An 8,935-nucleotide genomic window follows, 5' to 3' on the forward strand; every position below is an offset into this window, starting at 1 on the left:
TGCTCGCGTTATGGCTGTGTCATCTGAGAACTCATTGCCAGACTCGTTGCATACTGTATTCACGGAGGCTGCTTGGCGTTGGGCGTGGAGCTTATTAGCCAAAAGACGCCCGCCTTTATCTCCCCCATATAGAAAGAATGTCGCACCCTAAGGGCTGCAAACTCCGCCTTATCCAAATCTAGGCGAGTGAGTTGCAGGCGCACTGCCTCTAATTGTCGCCATACCCGGGGGGCCCGGTTCATTTATGAATGCGTTCTAGCTCCTGCACTTGTCTGTTGAGGCCCTCTCTTTTGTCCCGTCTAATTTGATTGTTTGCTGTGGATATAGCGATGAGTTCCCCTCTAGCGAATACTTTGAGTGATGGAGGTGCCGGGATATCGTTAAAAATCAGGAATTCCTTCAGTGCGGCGTGTGATCACCCCTGGACGTGTAAAAGTGTGTCGGGCAGCTGCCATTTCTATGATGGTCTGTCTGGGGAGGGAATCGAAGCGTAAGTGTCAATGCAGCTTGGTCAGAGTGGGAACGAGGTTCAATATCTGAGGTCAGCGTGTGCTGAAGTAGTGACCTGGACCTGATAAAATAATCAATTCTGGCATAGGTTTAATGTGCATGCGAGTAAAATGTGTAATCATTCACCTGGGGATGTATAGTGCGCCAGATGTCCACTAGTCCTAGATCCCGCAGCCACTCCTGCGCCGTCTGTGAGAGAGCCCCAGCCTGCCCATGTCGTTGCGCTGAACGATCTAACTGATTGTCGAAAACTGAGCTAATATCTCTCCTTAGTATAAGTTGCCTGACTGGCGAAGCTGATAGTTCCATCACTGCCCATCTTAGGAATGCCTCCTGCCCCTCGTAAATAGGGGCGTAAATAGTGCCTAGGGTATAAGTATGCGCATTAATGGTAACCAAGAGGGCCAGGAGCCTCCCCTTAATTTCAACCTGTTTCGTGCCTATTTTGCCCCTAAACGTGCATGAGATGAGGATAGCAACTCCGGCTGGTTTAGCTGAGTGTGAAGAGAAATATTGTTGTGGGAAAGCCCTCGATCTAAGTCTGTGCGTGTCTCCAGCCAGGAGGTGAGTTTCCTGTAATGAGCATATTTGTGGGCTTGAATGTTCTAAATAAGTTAGAATAGTATTCTGCTTTATCAGGTTATTCAGCCCTTTTACATTTAGCGTGAGGATTTTAATGTTCGCCAGCATGTAACTATAATGTCAATTGAAAGCCATGCGGGACGCCAGTGTCCTCCCAGCACCCCCCTGTGAGCCTTCCCTTGAGATCTAGGAGTCTCACCCTGTGGGAAGCAGTGCCTATAGGTAAGGCTAGAGATTCATGGAACTCGGGAGAGGGGACAAAATAAAAAGAAGCATATTGAACCCCAACAATTGAACCCATGAGGCAAAAGTCCAGCATCATGGAGTGAACCTCAGTCTGGAGCAGTGTGCTCCAAAGAAGAAACAATGAACTGGTACTTGTGACCAATTTCACCCTGCCCTCGCCCGAACCCAGCCCCGACAGCCATAAAAAAAAGGATCAGGAGGAGGTATCTGCGGAATTTCCACTATTTCCTCCGGCTTACGCCAGCCTTCATTCACTAGAGGGGTGCCCTGCGAGTGTTGCCAGAACTGCTTGCCGTTTCTTGGCCATGGTGTCTGGGTCTGGGTCAGGGTGCAGGTCGCTTGCTGGGGCTTTAATTGTAGTCCATACATGGCTGCTACATTGGTTTCGGTTTGTCTTGCTTTGTTGCGGTTCTTCCTCCGACTGGACCTCGATACGCAGGAGTCTAATCTAAATGGATGCCCCGGTAGTAAGAGATGCCAGCTGATCTGAGATGCATGGTAACGCGCCTGAAAGCTTTGCATTTCAGCAGGGTTGAGGCAGCCAGGTCTTGCTATAGAGCAGGTTTCTGGCCCTTGCATTTAAATGTGGGATCGTCTCTGGCAGTACGTAACATCTGCTCTTTATGTTGCAAAATCATGTACACAAGTTAGCATATAGGCCGGGAGGCGGTGGGCGTGCCTCCGAGGACCCACTCTATGTGTACGATTGAGTTTAATGTGGAAGTCCTTCGGCTCCCCGAGAAGCGTGTGGAAAAGGTCTGTCACCATGGGCTCGATGATTGCATCCTCCATCCCGGACGCACTGCCTCTGCTATGTATGTTGTTGCACCGGGACCTATTTTCAAGGTCCTCTGTGTGTGCCTGGAGGTCAAGGTTTGGTTCTCACAGGCGAAGAACCTCTTATTGCAGGCCCTCCTTAACCTTGCTGGATTCATGATCTTACAGGGAGTTGACTCTCCCCCCTAGTGAATCTAAGTCCCGGCGCACCTCCCTGAGGTCTGCTGGTAAGTCACGCTTCATAGAGGTGAGGTCTTCTTGAAGGGAAGCAAAAAGGGGCGGCTGACCGTGTCTCCACGTCCTCAGCTCCCTCCACTTCTGTTGTGGGATGCAGGGGCGGGGGATTCACAGATTGCGATTGGGGCGTCTTGAGAAGCATGTCCTTTACTGTTCTGTCCTTTTTTACTCTACCGGAGGCCATGTCCAGGTTCACGCCCCGACTTTCAGGCTGTAGTCCACCTCTTCTTGGTATGCGTGTAGTTAGAAGATTGTCTAAACCACAGGCTCCTTGGTAGCTTATAGCACTCTGCATGTTAGATAGATTGCCCTGGGGGTCGAGGAGCTTGAGTCAAGGGCGCAGCAATGTCCTTCCCAGGGCTTCAGCTCGGTGCGGAATCACCAGTGATCAAGGGGACCCTAAGGGGGGGATGAGTCGGTCCTCTAGACCATGCGGTGGGGTCCAGGCCTGGGTCTGTCCTCTTTCTGCTGTCTCCGCTCTCCCCTATGCCACTCCTGACTCGTTGCGCACACCTGAAGGTGTCACGGCCCCCCTAGTCAAGGTGCTCTTGAGTGGAACTTGTCCATGGAAGGACTTCACTTTGAGTTGGGTTGGAGGGTCGCCGTTGCGCTGCAAAGTTTTTCAGGCAGCTACCATCTCTCTGCTCCTTATTTCAGCCCACCACAGCCGTTCACCTCCTTGACCTTGTGTCGCCTGCTTCTCCCTGAATTCACGGCACGAGGCCTCAGCCGTTCTGCCGCTCCCCTCAGCCACCACAGTCCTCTGCACCATCTGCGTTCCTCTTCGTCTGTAGGCCTTGTTATACTCCTGCCCTGTGGCTCAAGGTTTTCTGGCCGTCAGCTCGGCCTGGATGCTGGCCAGAGTTCCTCCCCAGGCAATGGTGGCACTGCCCCACAGCCTGTAGTGCTCCTCATCGATGCGAATAGCCCGTTGTGGGTGCTCCTTGGCCCTGGTCCCAAGGTTTCAGCGACCCGGCACTGCCAAAACCCCGGCACCGACTCTCCTGGCACAGCTTCTCTTCCACATCTGCCTGTTCACCCAGCTCACTGGAGGCCGCAGCCCCCGGACTCAGCACGGCTCTTCCTTCTGCAGTCTGTGTTGCTTAATAGCTGGTGCGGCATTATACTGGGCCTCTCTCAGTCACGCTGCCACTCCCCCGGCCCCTCGTGGACTGGTTCTCGGGGCCACACAGTATCTTTAACGCTGGGTCCTCACCGCCTGTTTCTCGCCACAGCCGGGCTGCCTCCGCTGCCGCCACAGGCACCTGTGCGGCCACCTCTCACCACGTGCCCGCCTGGATCTTACAGGGCTTAGTGATCCGGAAGGCTCTCTCTTGCTTCCCCAGCACTCAGGAAGTGTTTTGCTGGGGGAAGCGATTTTCGAAGGTTCCCCTTCCGCCGTCAAAACTCGAGGCTGAGTCGGGCAGGAGCGAAGAGACAGATAGACACGACCTAGCGAGTGCCATCTTGGCCACGCCCCCCAAAAAGATGTCTTTAAAAGTGAATTCAAAGCTTGATCTGTCCTATGTTACATTAAGATCAGAATTTCATCCAGTTGGCAAAGAGACTCTAACCACATTTTTTGAGAGAATTAAATCAGGTCCTCTGCTAGACCTTTGCCCTTCCACATTGAGAAAGCAATTATGGTCAGCCGCCTAATGACTTCACTAAAGTCCTCTCTAAATCAAGGTACCTGTTGGGCCTGGCCCTCTTTGTAGGGTCACTCCTAAACCTTTTTGCTTTTATATGTTATGTTTCTCAATTAGTTTTTGTTGGCATTAGGACTCCCAACTTTACTACTTCCAACCAGTGTTTAAATGCGTGTGATTTCTCCTTAAAACATGATACATCTGATTGGTACATTTAATTTATTTTTGTAAGTCCCTAGTATATGCACGGCCGGACTGGGAACCGAAACCGGCCCTGGCAACTAGCTCGGCTGGCATACCAGGGGGGAGGCAGGACGGAGGAGCTGTTTGTCAGGGTCAGTTTTGACAGCGTTTGTTACAGGGGACCGATAATGCAGCTATACTGCAAAACCGGCCCCCGGTAACTAAAACGGCCTCCCAGGGGTCCAAATCCGTCCCCCAGCCTGGCGGCCCATTGGGGGAAAGTCTGATGCCCACTACGGGCAGGCCGGCCCGGAGTATATGGTACTATATGTACCAATGACCTTTAAATTAAGGGACATATTTATCAAAGGTTTCGCGTCATTCTAGAGCCACGCAAGGGGACACAGGGTGATGCAAAACCTAGACTGAGATTTACGAGGCCAATCAAGGTCAGCTTACATGACCCTGAGTGACTTGGTAAATCTGGAGTAACGCAAAGTAGCGAACCCACCCATGAATTTGGGTGCCTTTCCAGATTTACCATGAGTGGTAGGCCTGGGAATGCGTCAAAATCCAGGGGAGGCATAATTAGGCAAAATATCAATATTTCTACTTGCTTGTTCCTCTATCAATGTGTGCTGCAGAATGCAGCACACGTAGAAAGAGGGACAAGCCTCACAGTATTGTATTTGTGCAGGAAGATGTCCCCTCCTGCACAGAAACAATCTTGCTTGCCTCGCAGGCCCATTTGCACCATGATGCAAGGGTATCTACGTTTGAGGTAGGCAGCCACAAGTGCACCAGCGCAAGCAAAGAACAGGAATGCGCAATGTAATGGTAAATTTGGTGCATTCATGCTGTCTACCTGTTACGCAGCACTGCAAAGTGTCTTGCTCCACTGTGTTGTGTGACATTTTGCAAAATCTGCCCTGCGATGCTGTTAGTGGGCTTGCAGCATTGATTGTGCAACCCACTAAAGTAGCACTTTGAAACACAACTCAAACCTGCCATTGCAGTTTTAAACTGCCAATCCGACTTGGCGATTTTTTTTTTTTGCCAGGCCTAAACCTTCTTTTTTAATACATATGGCATTCCTTGTGTAGGCCCTAAAAAGCCCACAGGGAATGGTGCATTGTAAATACAAAGTAGGGCATGTGTTTTTAAGTTTGCATGTCCTGGTTGTGAAAAAACTCTTAAATACATTTTTCACTACTGTTAGGACTGTCTCGCCCATTTCATAACACTGTGTTACTGTAGTACATTTAAAATGTGCTTTTTGATGGGGAACAGGTAAGGATGTTAAATTTGGACTCAAAAGAATTGTAAGTTAAAATCTTCTTTAATGGTACAGTTTGATTTTAAGTTAAAATTCAGAGACTGACACTTTTAGAAAGATGACTTTTTCTTGTCCTGGACATTTGGTGCCTTCTGTCAGTGTTCTGGGTCACAAGACTGAGTAATTTAGCTGGTTGGCTTTGTACATACCTCCAAGTGAGACACAAGGGGATTAGGTGTTGGCAGATTGTTCCATGCTGCCGGGATAGCTGGAGGTGGAGCTGTTCCCTGCCAAACCTACGCTTCAAAAGGGCTGCCTTTAGCATAAACACCCAATCAAACCTGGCACTAGTCTTTTTCACCCCAGAATTCTTAGAGCCTTAGAACCAGATGTGAGGGTAGCATAAGAAATGCCTCCACTACAAAGGCCAGCACCAGGTATAACTATCGGAACCTTGGATCATCTCTTCAGTATGTTTCTGAACCTGTGGAAGACTTCAGAAGGATTTCATGGACTGCCAGATTACTTCCCTGCTGCTTGAGGCCTGCGGTGGTCCCCAGAGGACTGCCATGCTGCTACCAAAATACTGCACTGTTGGTTGAGACCCGCCTTGCTTCCCAGAAGATTTATCTGCTTCTAGAGCCCAACCTTTCTGCTAGAAGAAAACTGCACCATCTCCTTGAAAGCAGGACAGCTTGATATGACTCTATGGTTTAATTGGGCCTCCTGTTTGAGCTACAAGGGCATAACAAGCTCCAGAGACCGTGAACCCTCACCTGGTCACTCTGCTAGAGTTAGTCCTTACAGCCTCTAAATGCTGCTCCCTCCCCCATCCTGCACCTTTAGAAGTGTTGTTAGAGGTGCTGCTCCCACCTACCCTTAAATGTTTTGACTTCAAAAACCTTTCACCATAAAGTGCCAGAAGATCCCTCGGGACGAGGTGGTGCTGCAGCCCCCCCATGTGACATCTCGGCTGTGATGGTCCTCGGCTGTGATGGTCAAACTCAAGGCAGGCTTCAGAGCCATGGAGGCATGCTTCGATACACTAACTGGCCACATGGACAGTCTGTGCGAGCAGTTGGACAGACAGTAAGTCCGGATTGACGGCGCTGAAGAAAGATCTCCAGCCTGGAGGATAACTCTGTGACAACGTAGAAGCGCATAGATAAAATGGAGCGCCTTTTAAAACAAGTGGCAATCAAGAACGAGGACCTGGATTCCAGATCTCGTAGGAATAACATTCGTATCTCGGGAATTGTAGAAAATAACAACATGGGGCGTCATGAGAACTTTGTTGAGCAATTGCTACTGGCCCTCTTTGACCGCCCTAGTTTCTCCAATACTTCTGCAATCCAACCTGCACACTGCTCATTTGGCCCCTGACCTCCGGAAGGCGCTCCACCACGATTTCCTATAGCATATCTGCTCAATTATAGGGACAGAGACACAGCGCTGCGGTTGGCCCAGGAAAAGGGTCCTCCCAATACCAGGGTTCGACTAGCCCCATCTTCCCTGATTTCACCCCAATAGTACAGGAAGCTCGGCGGAAAAACCCCTTTAGACGCCAAGGCCTACTACAAAACTATCCATGCTGGATCTCCATAGAATGACCATGCCCCCCCGGATGCTAATGGGATACGGGGACACAGGAGCCCGCCCACCACATCTCGAAATGAGAATGGGGGGTGGTTGGCTGCTGGGTCTGATGTCTGATACCCTTGCCTCCTTGCTTGTATATACATCAGCAAATGACTCATATTGAATATCTCCTCGCTTGCGTATCCGAATTCATGGTGGCAAGCATTGCATTCCAGCTTTGACTCTTTACTTTGTAGGGACTGCCGGAGACCGAGTTGCTCCCATTCCCCCATGGTGAACACCATTTTAGATTGTTGTGGTTTATATTTTTCTTTCTTTCTTGAGTGACTAAATGGGATTCACAGGATAATGTTGGATCTAGTGTGGGTGGGGGGTGGTACTCTACTGTGGGACTCTTTTACTAGAGTTTAAATGTTTTTTGATGTTGCACATCACATCTTAGCATTCACCACCGACACTGTTGTATGGCACAAGGCCCTTGGTCCGATGTATGATCACTTCATACTAACTCTACAACATGGTCACGTCCATCGACCTAGGTGTAGTTACCTGGAATCTACGCGGTATTAACAATGCCTGCAAAGGAAAACAGGTACAGACATATCTTAATAGATATTCCGATAAAACTGGTTTTCTTCAGGAGACCTATTTCTCCCCATGTGCTGACCATACGTTTGCTAGGAACTGGGGTACACATCGATATTTCTCATGTTACAGTTCCTACTTGCATGGTACCTGTATCTTGATTCATAAAACTGTACCTTTTCTTTATCACTCCAACTACTCGGACATGGCAGGCCAATATCTGCTAGTACATTGAACGCTGGGAGACAAAAGTACAAAATTAATCAATATATATGCCCCTAACACTGACGACCCTGATTTTTTTTAAACCTCTTTTCCCGACAGGATAGATTTGTGGTGTACCATTTTATTATTGGTGGGGATCTTTATTTACCACTTTGTTTGGACACCCATTCCGCTAGCACGCTCCCGATTGACAAACCTAGGGCCCAAGACTTATATGCTGCATAATGCATGGCGTACCCATCACCCTACACAATCCAGATACACTTTCTGTTCAGCGCCCCATTCGGTCTGGACTCGATTAGGCTATTGGCGATTGTCGGCCACATCTCACTAGTGGAAATCCGAGGTAACAGTGCTCCCTAAAACACTCTCAGATCACAATCCAGTATTATTGAAAATTCAGATTACATATGGAAGTGGCCTCGAGGTCAGCTGGTGTTTCAACAGCGATTCTCCCTGGGACCAAGTGTTCCGTAGTGAGATTCATAGGTCCATTCTTTAATATTTTTAGCACAATGCAGGAACAGTGCCCTCACAGGCGACCTTGTGGGAGGCTTTTAAGTCCTTCAGCAGAGGGATGTGTATATCCAAGCAGGTGGGTATTCTTAGAGATATCTGCACGCAATTAAGCTGGATTGAAACAAAACTGCAGGAGCTGGAGCATAGCGAGGAGACTGATCGAGCGCCTGGACTGACTCGATGGGCAGAACTACTGGCCGAAGATCGCGAGTTGGCAGAACGGGAAACCGCATATCAGAGTAAACACTCCCAAGCTCGTCGCTATTGTGAGGGCAAGCGACCTGGCCGCACCCTTGCTCGATTCAATGCCCCATCAGATCGGTTAATTATGTCGCAGAACTCCGAGCGGAGAATGTAGGGGCCATTACGAGCACAGAACGTATCATGGCCACGCTCTGTACTTACTACCAAAAATTGTACTCTTCTCAGGCAACTAACTAATGACCCTGAGACACTATCAGCAAACCTAGTGGATGCTGCCATGGTATGGCTTGAGGATGGTCAGAGACAATTCCTCACTGAGGCACTCACCCTAGAGGAGGTGACC

This window comes from Triturus cristatus, chromosome 1_1 (assembly GCF_964204655.1).
Source record: "Triturus cristatus chromosome 1_1, aTriCri1.1, whole genome shotgun sequence".
NCBI lineage: Eukaryota > Metazoa > Chordata > Amphibia > Caudata > Salamandridae > Triturus > Triturus cristatus.